This window comes from Marmota monax, unplaced genomic scaffold (genome assembly GCF_021218885.2).
Source record: "Marmota monax isolate L192 unplaced genomic scaffold, Marmota_monax_Labrador192_F-V1.1 WCK01_AAM20220418_F8-fsc00022, whole genome shotgun sequence".
Lineage (NCBI taxonomy): Eukaryota > Metazoa > Chordata > Mammalia > Rodentia > Sciuridae > Marmota > Marmota monax.
Genome location: NW_026695215.1, coordinates 25,253,334 through 25,266,980, shown reverse-complemented (window position 1 = coordinate 25,266,980; position 13,647 = coordinate 25,253,334). Strand labels below are relative to the sequence as shown.

Sequence of the window (13,647 nt, the reverse complement as noted above, 5' to 3'; positions counted from 1 at the left end):
AGACTGTGCATATGAAAGGTTTGGTGCAGGGCCTGGACAGAGCAAGGCCACACTAAGACCACACTAAAGGGGCTGTTGGGGGTGAGTTCACACTTGGCCCTGAACTGCCTCATTTAAACCTCCCAGGTTCTGTTCACATACTCCCGATTTTCTCAAGGAAGGATTTGGGATTTAGCAGGATTAGTGAGGTACCCAAGGTCACACAGCTGTAGGTGGCAGAGCTGGGGCTCCAACCTGGCCATCCTGGACTTGCAAGTTCAAACTCTACAGCAACAACCTGCTCAGCCCGCAAGGAGGGTGCCTATGGACCTCAGTGGAGGAGAGCCTGTTTTGCACAGGGTTTTCTGTTTTCAATTGCTGAGCACCCGGGGAGGAGCTCAGATGTGGCTGCCTGGCTCTTTGTTCAGTCCTCTGAACAGGGCTCTGAGCCTGGGTGGGTGGCTGGGCAGCCACTAGCTTGCAGAGACAAGTGGAGGACTATACAGGATCCCCCACTTCCCTCAGCACCTCTCTCTCAGGTCTGATGGTGGGGAGAAGAGGGGACGGGAATAGATGGTTGAGCTTGATTTACTCCCCTTTTGTTGGAGTAGGTTCCTGAGGCCAGGGCAGATGCTGCAGTGTGTGCGGTGCTGAGAAACGGACCCTTGCCTGGAGCTGGCAGGCCCTGGGTAGATGACACTGCAGTGCAGCTTTGGGATTCCAGGCACATCCTGAGGCTTCAGCAGAGGCTGTGAGGGTGAAGCCAGGGCCTGGGCCTGCATGGTTGAGAGATGCCAGAGCAGACAAACCCTGTGCTACCAGCACTGGCCTCTGTCTTTGGAGAAGTGACCTCAAAAAAGACTCAGGAGGACAGGCCTGTGAAGCCTCAGGGACCCTGCCACGCCCATACCCCTCTTCCTGAGCCCATGGCTCTGAGGCTCTGAGAGCTCTCTCCTACCACCTCCAGATCAGGGGCTCTACCTCCCTATACTCTTGGATTTGTTGCTTAAAAGATGGGGAGAATAATCCCTTCCTGGGACGATGAGATTGGGTGATGTGTGCCTAGGAGGGAGTCTGGCCCACAGGAAGGCTAAATCACAAAGCCTCCTCTTCCTGGCTCAGGGGTCTATGAGTTCACAGGCAGCAAGCACCATGTCTGGACTTCCAGAGGTGACACATGGCACTGAGTGGATCAAGCCCCTTGTCCCTGTGCTTACCTCCTTGCCAAGAATCCTTTCTCTGACCATTGAACTCACAGAAAGCACACAGGCCAGCAGTTCCATATAGGTCCTTCTGGAAAAACAACGAGTTTGCAGCTGTAGGGCCTGGAGACAGGAGAAGGGACAAAGGTGTGACCCCCTAACTTTCTTAGGGCCTATTCAGGGAAGGGAATAGGGTGGCCTCCCCTCATCCAGGCATCCTGTGATAGGATAGGGAATGGCCAAAGAAAAGGGACATGAGAGTGACTCTAGTAGATGAGTCATGGGGTGTGCTGTCAAGGTGCTCACTACTCATCCCCCAAATGACAGGGAACTCTTGGAATTGATCAGAGCCTTGCAAAGCAGCTCCGTAGAAAGCAGAGCCTTCTCCCATTCCAGGGAAGACCCCAGGGAGTGGAGACCTCGGTGTAGGAAAGGATCCCCATGAGTGAAATCTGAGCAAACTCCTTGGAGAAAGGGGTCTGTGAGAGACCGGTGGTTGAGGAGAGGAAAGTCCAGAGTCCCAGAGAGGTGGAGGTTGGACAGGGAAAGGCATAGGTGTGGGACACAGGCCCAAGCGGTGGCCTGGGCAGAGTGGGAAGATGGTGTGCGTGAACCTGTGGGAGGAGACCATCCCAGTGGAGGAGGCTGGACATAAACTGCCCCAGCTGTCATGAGCCAGGGATCATAGAGCAAATTAGAGGTGGATCCTTCTCTGTGCCTTCAAGTGATTTTCCTAGGGCAAATAGGTTCTGAGGAATAGGATCACTAGGTTAAAGGTCATGCATATTTTTATTTTTATTTTTATTTTTTTTAACTTAAGTTGACAAATGGCCTCCAGAAAGCATCTCCAGCTCCCATGCCCTGGGTGGGTTATGAGAAAGCTGGGGAGATCCTAGGGGGAAAAGTCATCCCATCCGACAACGGGAGTGAAGTCATACCTGGGGCCTAGGACAAGGCCACTTGAGAATTGAAAGGCCACCATGCACTGATCTCAAGGCTCACAGCCTCACTGTTCCCTGCTACTTCACTTGCTCCCTCTGTGGGGACTTGGGAGTGGGCGGGCCAGTCCTGCCTCACAGAGTTTCCCAAGGGGTCCTGGGGAAAGAACTCACAGCCCTTGTGGGCAGGGTGGAGGTACCACCAAGGTGCTTAACTTAGTCTGTCCCAGGAGAGGTGATGTCAGCCCAAGCAGAAGGTAGCCAGGAGTTAGAATAGGTGGGCCTTGTCCCTAAGTCTCTCTAGGACAAAGCACCCTTACTATTTTATCCCTCCTGCCCTCCCTGATATCCTAAGTTACTGAACTTTGAGCCTGAATGTCCATATTCACAGTAAAAGGGGGAAGTTCATGGAGGAGTTCTGAGAGCTTGTGTGAAGTTTTCAACTTGGAGCAGTGGTCGTTGGTGGCCTCAGGTGCCCTGGAGAAGATTCCTTCCAGGAGGGGGAGTTTGACAGAGCCCACTGGCCACTGATCAAAGCCTCAGGGCTCCCCTAGTCTACAGTCAGCCTCAGATTGCAGCAGAGTCTTGCTGTCAATCACCTTCCTTCAGGGCCCCTTCCCCTCACTCTGTTCTTCTCACCCTCCTTTGGGGTCACCAGCCTGTGTCCCTACCTTGAATACAGCATCTCCATCCCTTCTGTCCCTCTAGTTGGGGCAACTCCACAGCATGTTTGCTTGAACAGCCCCAGATGGTGAATCTCAGCAGGTTAGATCGGTAGTTCTGCCCCCAGCTGTGGGATTCTCTGATCTGCAGCCCAGGATCAACAGCAGCCACCCTACAGCAGCCCAGATCAATGCCACTTGCTCTCATGATGGCTGCCCCAAGTTATCCCACACCTAATGAGACAGGTGTCTTGAGAAATGAAGTGACCTGGCCAAGAGTCAGCTAAACCCAATCAGCTTTACCATTGAGCTATATCCCCAGTCCTTTTTATTTTTTTAGTTTGAGACAGGGTCTTTGTAAGTTGTTGAGGTTCTTGCTAAATTGCAGAGGCTGACCTTGAACTCGAAACTTGCTGGGATTACAGGAAGTGTGCCACCGCACCCAGACAGCCGATCCCTTCCTAAGGCAGGACTGCAAACCAGTCTAACTGCAAAGCCAGACTCAGCTTGCCCCACTGGAACTCTGCTGTGTGATGCCACCCAACTTTGCTGTTTCCAGAGCTTTTATTCACCAGAGATCTCTGATCCTGCCCACAGCCTTCAAGGAGGCATGAAGGGCTGGCCATGGATCGCACAATTTGGAGTTGCTCACCAGATCCAGGGCAGCAATGGGGTGCACAGAGAGGCATTCAGGAGTTTCAGGGGTGCAGGCTGCTGGACCAAGCTGTGATGGACTTTCTGCCTGTCCCCAGCCCTCTGGGGCAGCACTTTCTACACCAGCTGTGTTTCATAGTCTGATTGTGAAGTGCTTACAGGTAACACAGTATAAGCTGCCTCGTGAGTGATGTGAGGTTGCGAGGCTGGCCTTTCCAGGTTTGGTCTCCCCACTTGTAAGGGAATCTTATCATCTGACCCAGCTGCAGCACTGGCTGGCCCTGTCATTAGAGCATTTTTGTGTCCTTTCACAGTGGTCCTTCATGGGAGGACAAACTCTGAGGACAGAGTGTAATCTCCTCCCATGAACTCCCCTGTCTGGTGACTGGGCTTGTTGGCTAATTGGTGCTGATATGTTTGGCCAACAGGCACTGTCCAAGGATTCAGAGTCCAAGTCAGGGGCAGTCGCTGACAGGGGCCCAGCCAGTGGGCAATCTCTGGGGAGACTAACGTTCAGAAAGAGCAAAGACCTGCCTGCATGCCCACGGCCCTTAGGGGACAGAGCTGGAGCCAGAATTCAGAGCCTCAGCCTCCTGCTCTGCTGTAAAGTCTTGGGCCAGTCGCACCTCTCATTCAGGCCTCAGTAGTCTCCTCTGCTGGGTACAGGCCCAGCCTGGGTAGGCAGAAGCCTTGGGTCTAAGCCTGGCGCAGAGACTGGAGACCAGGGCCTTGGTGGAAATTGTGGCCTTGCCCTGGACCCAGAAACTTCCTGAAGCCTCAACTCTCCCCACCTCCTCACCTGGATGGAGGCTGCAGTAGATCATCCAGGGATTCTAGAAGGGGAAATCCCCCAACGTCATTAGGCCAGCCTCTCATTCCTCTCCAGGCATCGTGAGGCAGCCTCAACCTCTCTATTCTTTGGGCAGACACCTTTCAGAAGCTACCTCAAAATTGAAGAAGGCCAAGTGGTGGAATGAACCTGATCAAACTTTCCTATGTACATATATGAATATACCACAATGAAATTCACCTTTATATATATCTATAATGTGCTAATTAAAAAAAAACACTAAATAAATAGAAGAAAGATCAGCAGAGTAGAGGAAAAGGAACAGGGAGAAGGAGGAGGAGAGGGAAAGGGGAAGTGCTCGGGTCTGAATTGGAGCAGATTATCTTCCAAGCCTGTACAATTACATCAAAATGAACCCTAATATTATGTATAACAAAAAAATTTTTTAAATAAAAATAAATTGGGGACCAGGGATACAGCTCAGTTGGTAGAGTGTTTGTTTGCACAAGGCCCTGGGTTCTAATCCCCAACACCAAAATAAACAAACAAACAAACAAATAAATTGGAAGAGTTTGAAACTAGACTCAAAGACCAGGTTTTGTTCTCCTACTAGGGGCTGGGTATCTAATCCTCTCTCAAAATCCTGGGTTTGACTAAGTTGGGGAAGACCTTGGGCACCAAAGACTCTGAAGCTAGAATGTCATCAAGACTAGCAGAGAGGGGCCCTTGGCCAGGCTTGGGTGTAAGGGCAACCGCTTGAACCCCCAGACTGACTGAAGGTGGATCAGGCGAAGCCCAGCACCCTCCAACCAGGGCAGTGCCTCCACCCATGTGTTCCTTAGCAGCGATGGCCAAGATCCCAGATGAGGGGTGTCAGGGCAGGCAGGCACTGGAGAGAGCAGGGCTGGGCATTTCCTGCTAATGAGTGCCAGAGCTTCACTCCCCTCGAGGGGTGATTCTTCAGTCTTAGTCAGAGGAAGTGAGGCCGGGCAAATGGGCCATGTGTGTGCGGTGCCTCTGGGCCTGGCGGGGACGGCGGCTGTAGGAGCTGCAGAGCAAGCCTGGCCCTGCAGGTCTCCTACACCCATACATGGCCAGCACCTCAGGGGTTCACTTTGAGACCAGGGCCCAGTGATGACCAGCCCTAGACTCCAGCTCCTTCCTGACACAGTTCCTAAGTCTCTGCTCTGCCCCTCATCTGTCATGCGGTTCGATGGTCACTTTACCTCTGATCCTTGGTGTTCTCATCTGCAAAATGGGGAAGACGATGGAACCCACGTTCCCCTAGTTCCTTCCTTCCCAACATTAGTAGCCTGTCCTTCCAGTTTGGTTCACTCTTAGGGTCCTAGGTTTGAAAGAGCCACCAGGGTAGAGTCTGGGCCTTCATTGCACAGAAGGGGTCAGGCCCAGAGCACCGAGCTGTCTCCAGACAGGCTTCTTGAAATGTTTATGCTATGCAGATGAACAGGGGGTGGGAGATCCCCTAGGCCCATCGGCCTTGACAGAATCATCTACATCCCCACCCTCTGGTGGAGCCCAGCATATCAAGCCTCCCTTTACCCCTTGCCCACCACTGGGGGGTGAACTATCAACATCACTGTTATCTGTAGGCTCAAGGTTGTAGGCACCCAAAATGAGGCACCACCCTGTCCCACAGCCCCTGCTTCTGAGAGTGTGACTTGGACTCCTGGTGACTGAATATTTTTTTCTTTTGGTACTGGGGATTGAACCCAGCAGCACCCTAACATTGAGCCACACTTCTGGGCCCTTTTTAAAAAAATTGAGGGGCTGGGGATATAGCTCAGTTGGTAGAGTGCTTGCCTCACATGCACAAGATCCTGGGTTCAATCCCCAGTGCTACCAAAAAAAAAAAAAAAAATTTTTTTTTGAGACAGAGTTTAGGTAAGTTGCCAAGGTTTGTCTCAAACTTATGATCCTCCTTCCTCAACCTCCAGAGTCACTGGGATTACAGACATGCACCACCATGCCTGGCCTGGTGGCTAGATTCTTGAGCTTTTTTTCTGGCCTAGCTCTGACCAGAGTGCATAAAAGTATACAGTTTTTGTCTTGGTGCTCAGACTAGGATCTCTTCACCAAGAGCAAGCTATGGCCTTCCATCCCTTTTAGCCGTAGCAAATCCTGCTAAGTAGAGAAAAAATGGAAAGATGGGTCTCAGGGTCCCAAACTCTCATCCTTTAAGCAAAGGAGGCAGGAGGCAGAGCTGGGCATGGGGGAGTCTACCGTGGGTATAGTCTTGGCCCTCTGGGCCGTTGTACAGCCAGATACCCATGGAGGGCTGAGACTAGCCAAAAGGCGAGCTAAGCTAGCCATGGGCTAGCTCACATTGTGAAAGGCCATTGTAAGCAAAAGGCTAGGCAGGACCCTGACAAGGACTCAGAGCAAGAGGCCTTGTCTGCTTTCCTCACCCCCTGAGACAGGGGTCTCTTCTCAAGGAGGTATTGCCCCACCCCACCTCAGTGCTCCCTCTGGGGTTTCCAGGGCTGGCTGGGGCAGAGAGACAGGTGGAAAATCTCACACCTCAAGGTGGCAGACTTGGATGAAGCCTGACAGCCGGTTTCCCCCACCCCTTCCCATGCATGGAGAGACCAAGGATTGGGAGCACAGCCTGGCATCCCCTCAGCAGGCAGGAGTGAGCCAGAAAGGAAAAGGGAGGGGGGTCTCCAGCATGGATGTGGCTGGACCAGATGGGGAGAAGGTCTCAAGCTCTGGCCAGGCTGGGCAGTCAGCCTCCCTTCCCGGGGCCTGGGCTGGGTGGGGGCAGGAGGGCTCAGGCAGGGCGGGCTGTTGATCCAGCCCAACAATGATGAAATGGCCCCTTTGTCCTGCGGCGCCAAAGTTGCTGTGACTGGAGGAGGCGTGACGTGAAAGGGTCATTGTTCCCACTTGGGCAGCCACTCAGGGAGCTGGAGGACCGGCCCAGGGCGGGCTTCGTGCCAAGGCTGCAGCCCTGCCCGTTGCCTGTAGCCACTTGGGGTGTCCTGGACTCTCTGCCTCCTACTCCTTGTCAGTCCTTTCTCTCCTAGGTCCAGCCCAGGCACAGGTGTCCTTCCACTACCTAAATGTCCCCCTCCCCTGAGCTCCTCCCATTGGGAATCATGATATTGCAGATCCTGAAGGGGGTGCTCACCCAGTGTTGGGGGCTGGGCTCTGCTCATCACACAGGTGAACCCTGCCAGGCAGAATGCCCGCGAGTGCCTTAGAGGGCTTGGGGGTACTGGGGGGTAGCTCAGTGGTAGGGTGCTCACCTAATATGTGCATGGCTCTGGGTTGAATCCCTAGCAGCACCAAAAAGAAAAAGAAAAGAGGGGCTTGGGCGATTTTTTTTTTTAAGGTGTCCTGCCCTGGCTCAAGGAAATGTGCCAGTGACATTCACCAAGGCTGTGGTTTCAGGAACATCTGCCTAGACACAGCACCTGGCACATGAAAGAAGAGAGGGCCAGAGAAGGGAACTGGGTGGCCATAGGCCACACAGCAGGACCTGATCTTCTGGCACTCAGGCTAGACCACCCTCCCCACAAGTCCCCAGACCTCATGGATATCCATTCTCTCTGGACACCTGAAGCCCCTCCTCTTGGGCCCCCCTACTCTCCTACCTCTCCCTTCTCCTCCCCTGAGATCTTTCCAAATCCCAAATCAAGTTCCTTCCAGCTTTAAATCTACTATGGCCCTCCACCTCCAGAGGAAGTTCAAGCTGCTATGCTGGCATTCAAGGCCCTCCCTGCATGAAGCACCTGCGGTGGGGTCCTGTCTGGATCCTCCCCAGCCCAGTGAGGGAGCCCTGACCGTAGTAGACTGCTTCATCTTCCCACATCCATCCCCTGTTCCCAGGGGTTCTGCCTGGAGCTTGAGTGTACATTTCCCTCTTCTCCCAGGTCCAGCTGCCTCTGGCCTGTGGGACTCAGGGTGGGCCTACTCAGGAGGACACTTCTCCGGGACCCAGGTGGCCTAAAGGGCTCCAGGGCCCAGAACAACTCTCCCCCAGGGCTCTCCACAGCTCCCTGCAACTGGCATCGGGCTCAGCCTGACCCAGGCTAATGAAATCCTCCCCCAACACAGAGGAGGCCCTAGCTCAGCTCTAGACTTTTTTTCCCTGGAGGGACGCAGCTAATTAACCGAGAGGGTTTAATTAATCAATTAGTGTGGCCTCCAGACCCCTCCACTTAGCTGTGGCAGTGGCAGATCTTTCTAAACAGGAGAGGCCAGACATTTCTCTGGCTGGAACCTGGCCGAGGAGTGAGCCGCTATCGGGGTGGGCAGAATCAGGGAGCAGTGGCACAGAGGTGGTCAGTCCTACCTCCTGGGCACCACCAAAGACCTGGGCAGGCAGAGGCGGTGATATGTGGACCTGTGAGGGGATGTAGGAGGCAAGGACTCCAGGGACCCAAGGGGTGCTCACCCATTGTGGGGGGCTGGGCTCTGCTCTTCACATAGGAGAACCCTGCCAGGCAGAATGCCTGTGAACGCCTTAGAGGGCTTGGGGGTGCTGGGGAGGGATAGCTCACCGGTAGAGTGCTCACCTCATATGTGCAAGGCTCTGGGTTGAATCCCTAATATGTTCAAGCTCCTGGCAGAAACTCTGTGTGCACTAGTCATGAGAGCCTGATACCCAGAGCTGGGCACAAGTCCAGAAATGCCCCAGACATACAGCCTGAGGGGATGAGGAGGGTCTGGACACACTGGCCAGCAGGGCCTTCAGATATGGGGCTGCACAGAGGGCCATGGAAGCCACAGGAAACACCAGAGTGAGGGGAGGCTTCCTGGAGGAGGAGGCTCAGGGAAAGATCAGACAGAGGTAGCCACTTGGCAGGGGTGGTAGGTGACGCAAGACTTAAGGGGAAGAATTAGGATATGAAAGAACTGCAGAAGGGTCAACTTTACTGTAAGATGTCGCCTCCTCTGAGAAACCTCCCGGATGGCCTTACTCATTAGACCCGGGGACCCCTGCCGCTCAGCCCCTCCAGCCTGCACACACCAGGACAGCCCTGATGCCACACTTCCTCCTAAGCCTCCCAGCTATTGCCAGCTTTCCTCCTCTGCCTCTCCCTCCTAGCCCAGGTAACCCACAGTTGTGCAGTAAGTCCTCAAAGAGGGCTCCTTGCTACAAGATGCTGCTTTCCTGGGAGTTGGGACTCCAGGTGATGTTAGGACTGGGAGGGAGCCCAGGCTTGAAGGCCCCCTTGCCTCTCAGGCATGGGGTAGTTGAGAGCAGGGACTCACAAGACAGTCAGACACCTAGATCCTGGGGTGGCCCCTTCCCAGCACGTGGGTTTACTGCTGACAGCTTCTTCATCTGCCCACAGGGGCTAGTCCAGCACCTCCTCCAAGGCTACTGGAAAGTTAAATGAGTTTATAATGAAAAGCCTGCAGGACACCCCATCCCAGAGCAAGGGCCATGCTGTGTGTATTATTGTTATCATTACTCTTGCTGCAGTTAGAACTGCAGAGGATAAGGCTCAGCAGCACAAGTCCCAGGCTGGGCCTGTCAGGGGCTCAGGCTGATAGGGACTCAAGGCCCCCAGTGTGCACCTGGCATAGCCAATACATGGCTTCTCTAAATCATCAATAATAATAGCCCAATATGAAAGAGAGTTCTGCTTTCTTTTCAGAAGCCAATTTGGGAAAACTGAGTTCAGGTGTTTTGTCCCAGAAATGCCACTTCTGGGCACAAGGCCCAGGGAAAGAATTCAAGATGCAGAAAAAGCATACCCACACTCCCTGCTCAGAGGTGGTCTGGGAGGGGCTTAGTATCCAGCCTCCCTCCCCCAAAGGTCAGGGAGAGGCTCCAAGGATCTGAGGCCAGGTATGGGCTCGGCCTTTGTTCTGCAGCCCTCTCAGGAATACTAGCCCCCAGCTCCCTTGCTCCTCTGAGAGGGAAGAAGAGAGGTGACTCTCAGACAAGCCCAGGTTTCAGGCAGAGGATGCGGGGACACAGGTGGCTCACAAAGGTGCAGACTTGGGAAGCTGGTGGCAGGGTCTGCAGGTGAGCAGTGTAGGCAATAGGCAGAGCGAAAGAACGGAGTGGGGGTGCAGGCTGGCAGGGGTGGTAGGTGACGCATGACTTAAGGGGAAGAACGGAGTGGGGGGCCAGCCCAGGTAGACAGCTAGAATCCAGGTTCAAACTACTCCCAGACCAGAACACCGAGGGCCAGGCAGTGAAGCTGTGACCAGGAACCATGGCTTACCTGGATGCCCTGACCCTGGCAGTACTCTGCACCTCAGGACCATGGGGAAATGGAAGAGGGATCCCCGTGTCAGGGAAGAAGCAGAAAGGAAGGAGCAAGAGTCCTTAAGGGACTGGGTGCAGGGGCACATGCCTGTAATCCCAGCAACTCTGGAGGCCAAGGCAGGAGAATTGCAAGTTCAAAGCCAGCCTCAGCAACTTAGCAAGGCTCTAAGCAATTTAGTGTGACCCTGACTCAAATATATATATATATATATATATATATATATATATATATATATATATATATATATATATATTTTAAAAGGGTTGGTGGGGGGTGCTGGGGTTGTGGATCAGCGGTAAAGCATTCGCCTAGCATGTGCCCTGGGTTCGATCCTCAGCACCACATAAAAATAAATAAATAAATAGTAAAGCTATAAAAAAAATAAATAAAAAGGGCTGGGGATGTGGCTCAGTGGTAAAGCCCCTCTGATTTTCCCTGGTACTGAGAGAGAGAGAGAGAGAGAGAGAGACCTTTAAGGGGATATAGTGATGGGGCAGAGAAGGATTGGCTTGGCCCAGTCCTGCCCAGGCAGCTTGGCCCCCAGCTAGCACTCCATCCCAATGCTTCACCCCAGTCAAGGGCCCTTTCCTCTTAGGCTGCATATTTATTGGCTCCTAGGTTTCTTGGATACTGAGGCCAGGCTGACCAGCCCTCAGGACAGAACTGAAGGTCTGGACCATGCTCCCTGAGTTTAAAGGTAATTGTTCTCATCTCTTCCTGTGTGAAGACTGGGTAGGGGAGGAGGCTCACCCAAGATCACACAGTGAATCAACAATGACTGGTCCCAGATAGTGCCCCTCAGCCAGGGTGGAAGATCATGGCTCAATGAACATCCTTATGGCTCACATTCCCAAGACTCTGAGAGGTGCCTGGGAGAGACACCCGTGTGCAGGAGAACCTTGGTCATCCTGTGTTTTAGTTAGCTTTGCGTCACTGTGACCAAAATACCTGACAAGAACAACTTAGCGGAGGATAAGTTTATTTTGGTACATATGATCAGAGATCTCAGTCCATAGATGGCTGACTCCATTGCTCTGGGCTCAAGGTATGGCAATGCATCATGGCTGAAGAGCCCAGCAGTGGAAAACTGCTCAGCGCATGGCGGGGTCAGGAAGCAGAGAGAGGGGGATGGGGCCAGAGGGAAGATGCACTCTGTCAGGGCCCTCTCCTCCAGGGGCCCACCTTCTCCTGCCATGCCCCACCTGCCTACAGTTCCCACCAGTCATTCCATTTCAACTAGAATGGACTGATTAGGTCACAGCTCCCCCAATCCAATATTCTTGCTCTAAGAGGAGCTTTGGGAGATACCTCATATCGAAACCATAGTACCCTGGATGGCGTATACAGTGAGGGGTGGGGCAGGTCCTGCATCTCTCTGGATTCTCAGTATGATGTATACAGTGAGGGGTGAGGCAGGTTCCCTTCCGGGGAGCTGAATGAGGATTCAGGGTTACCCTGGGGACCACACATCCCCTGGTTAGGACCCATTCTCCTGCATAGAATCGTGTCCGCTAAGTGAAGCTAGCCAATCCCTAAAAAACAAATGCCAAATGTCTTCTTTGATATAAGGAGAGTAACTAAGAACAGAGCAGGGAGGAAGAGCATGAGAAGAAGATCACCATTAAACAGGGATGAGAGGTGGGAGGGAAAGGGAGAGAGAAGGGAAATTGCATGGAAATGGAAGGAGACCCTCATTGTTATACAAAATTACATACAAGAGGAAGTGAGGGGAAAGGGGAAAAAAACAAGAGAGAGAAATGAATGACAGTAGATGGGGTAGAGAGAGAAGATGGGAGGAGAGGGGAGGGGAGGGAGGATAGTAGAGGATAGGAAAGGCAGCAGAACACATCAGACACTAGTATGGCAGTATGTAAAAACGTGGATTTGTAACCGATGTGATTCTGCAATCTGTATACGGGGTAAAGATGGGAGTTCATAACCCACTTGAACCAAATGTATGAAATATGATATGTCAAGAGCTTTGTAATGTTTTGAACAACAAAAAAAATAAAAAAATAAAAAAAAAGAATTGTGTCCGTGGCATCCAGGCCATGGGCACAGTGAGACAAGCTGAGAACCTTTGCTGGCACTCTGCTGCCCACCTCCCATGGGGCCCAAGTCTTTCTGGTGGTGAAGATATGTCCTCTCACCATCTCTTCCCAGGCCACCCTGGCCCAGCCCTCCTGGCCCACCCTTTAATGACTGTCCCAGCCTCCTACTTATTGTCTGACTCATATGCTTGCCCTTCAGACTATTCTCCACTCAGCAACTGGGACATCCGGTAGTGACAGACTGTCAGTCTTTGGCTTGAAGCCCTTTAGGGGACCCCTGCCCCTAGAGAGGTTCCTTCATGACCCCCCAGCATGGTACTGCACCTTCTCTTTTATCTGTATCCCTGAGGCCAGAGGAGGAGGCATGGGCATGGAGCGGGTATATGGAGACCCCACACATGCACGGTCACTGTGGGGTGGACAATGCCCCTGGAGGTGCGTAGTAGGGCAACCCCGGGGAGGGGCCTGCTGCTTGAGCAAAGCGGGGTTCTTCCAGCACTGGAGTCTTGTGTCTCCTACGGGGGCTTATCCAGCCCAGTCAGAGACAATGGGCCCGAGGCCTTCAAGAGTTGCTAGTGGTGTTCTTGAATGGCCATGCCTGGAGAGGGGTGACTTCACCCAGGACGCACCCTGAGGAGGGGAGGCTGGAGTCAGAGGCAGGCGGCTCCTCAGACACAACAGGGCCAGCCTGGGCTTGCTCACTCAGAAATGAGGAGGCTGCATGTGTGCGCATGTGAGTGTGTGCGTATCTGGTCCCAGTAGGGCCAGCAAAGGAAGGTGCCCAACCTAATGGAGGAGGCAGGGCTGGTGAAAAGACTCAGAGAGCAGCCAGAGGAGGTCTGGCTTCTCCCCTGACTCATTCCTCTGTGTGGGGGGAACAGGGCCAACTCAGGACTCTTGGATCTGTGTGTCATATGGGACCAATCCTAGGAGGCCTCTGCAAGGAGGTGAGAGGGATGTGTCCTGCCCAGAACAGTCAGGGGAAAAGCGTCAAACATCAGAACCTGGACGTCGTCCCCCGACCTGGGTGCCTGGAGGTTAACATGCTAATGTGCTCTGACACAGGCTGTGGTTTCTGCTAAGGAAGTTTTTGTTCCAGACATATCCATCCTGACACAGAGGG

At 53.2% G+C, this 13,647-nt stretch overlaps 1 protein-coding gene and 1 non-coding gene across 2 annotated transcripts in view; both read left to right on the top strand.

Annotated features, from left to right (window-relative positions):
• Glyctk (glycerate kinase) overlaps positions 1-13,647 on the top strand; it is a 264,580-nt gene that overhangs the window by 3,831 nt on the left and 247,102 nt on the right. The window lies entirely within an intron of this gene.
• On the top strand, positions 6,016-6,088 carry Trnav-cac (transfer RNA valine (anticodon CAC)). The gene has a single exon. It is a non-coding gene; the product is annotated as a tRNA-Val (tRNA).